Below are 1,452 nucleotides of genomic sequence, written 5' to 3' on the forward strand. Positions count from 1 at the left end.
CCCCGCGGCCGGCGGGCGGGGCTTTCCGCGAGGCGCGCTGCGCCGCGCCGACGGACGGTCGCCCGGCAGCGGGGCGCGGGAGTGGCGGAGGGTCGGCTGCCTGTCACCCCGCGTAGTGTCGCGCGTCCGCTCTCGTGGTGCCCCGTTGTTGGGCGGGGGCGGGGGGAGGGAAGAAAGGGAGAGCGGGCGTCTCGCCGGGCGCCGCCGTCAGAGGTGGTCGGCGAGCTCGGATCCGCGCGGCCGGGTTACCGTGCCCGATCCGCAGCCCCGCGCTGCCCTCCGGTGACAGCGCGGGGTGTCTGCAGGTCGCGTGCGAAACGCTACAGCAAAACTGTGGCTACGAGCAGGCGTTCCCTGAAAGCGCCGTGTGTGTTTATGTTCGAGGGTCGCTCCGAAAGTGGTGCCTCTTTTGTTTCCACGGAAATGGCAACCGATACAAAGAGCACAATAGCGCTATTTGATAGAGCACGTTCTGAGCTAATATTTTTCACTATTTTTCAAGATTGTCGCTACTACTACCTGCATTTTCATCAGCAATGAGCGAGAGCCTGCATGACTTGTAAAAATCTGCACTAGTGGAGTGGGTTATTGTTGCTGTTGCCTCTCCTGAGATGCACCACCGCTGCCTCACTGTGCTCACATCCCCATAAAATTCAGCAGGCATATATGAATGTCTGTCAACTGGTGGCATTTTTTATTTTTATTTTTATTTTTTTTTCCGCATGGAGGAATTCAGTATCTGTCAGTGGGTGCCATTTTTTTTTCCACGTGGAGGAATTCAGAGACATACCTTTGCTTCATACACTCTTCCTTATCAGATGACACCATTTTGTCAGACTGCCTCTCTGCTGCCATCTGTTGCACAGCAACAAAATGTAAGGAATATTGACGGGAAAGCTCAACATCTGCTGCCATAACACCAACATCCACCTCTGACACCTTGGGCCAACATAATAAAATAGGTCGCACTACTTTCAGAGAAGCCCTTGTAGACATGTGCCTACTGACATGACTGGTGCACGTTCAGTTCTTGGAGCTCCTGGGAAGATCTCAGTTTTTTAACAAATCTGGGAGGTAACAAAAAATAAGTTTGCACCTTGACAGTAAAGATCCACCCTGTCCTTGAACACCTCCAGGAATGGAACATCCACAGCTTCTCTGAGCAGCCTGTGCCAGTGCCTTACCACCCTTTCTGAAAAATTTCCTTCTAACATCCAGTCTCAATCTTTTTCTCTCTTTTAGTTTAACTGTTTCCCCTTGTCCTATCACTATATGAGTGTGTAAGAATTGTCTCCCTATTCACTGTAGGCTCCTTTTAAGTATTGGAAGGCCACAGTGAGGTTTTCATTGAGCCTTCTTTTTTCCAGACTGAAGAGACCATCTCCCTCAGCCTGTTTGATCATCTTCATGGCACTCCTCTGTTCTTGATTCAACAGCTTCATGTCCTTCTTG

This window comes from Phasianus colchicus, chromosome Z, assembly GCF_987193195.1.
Source record: "Phasianus colchicus chromosome Z, bPhaCol1.hap1.1, whole genome shotgun sequence".
Classification (NCBI taxonomy): domain Eukaryota; kingdom Metazoa; phylum Chordata; class Aves; order Galliformes; family Phasianidae; genus Phasianus; species Phasianus colchicus.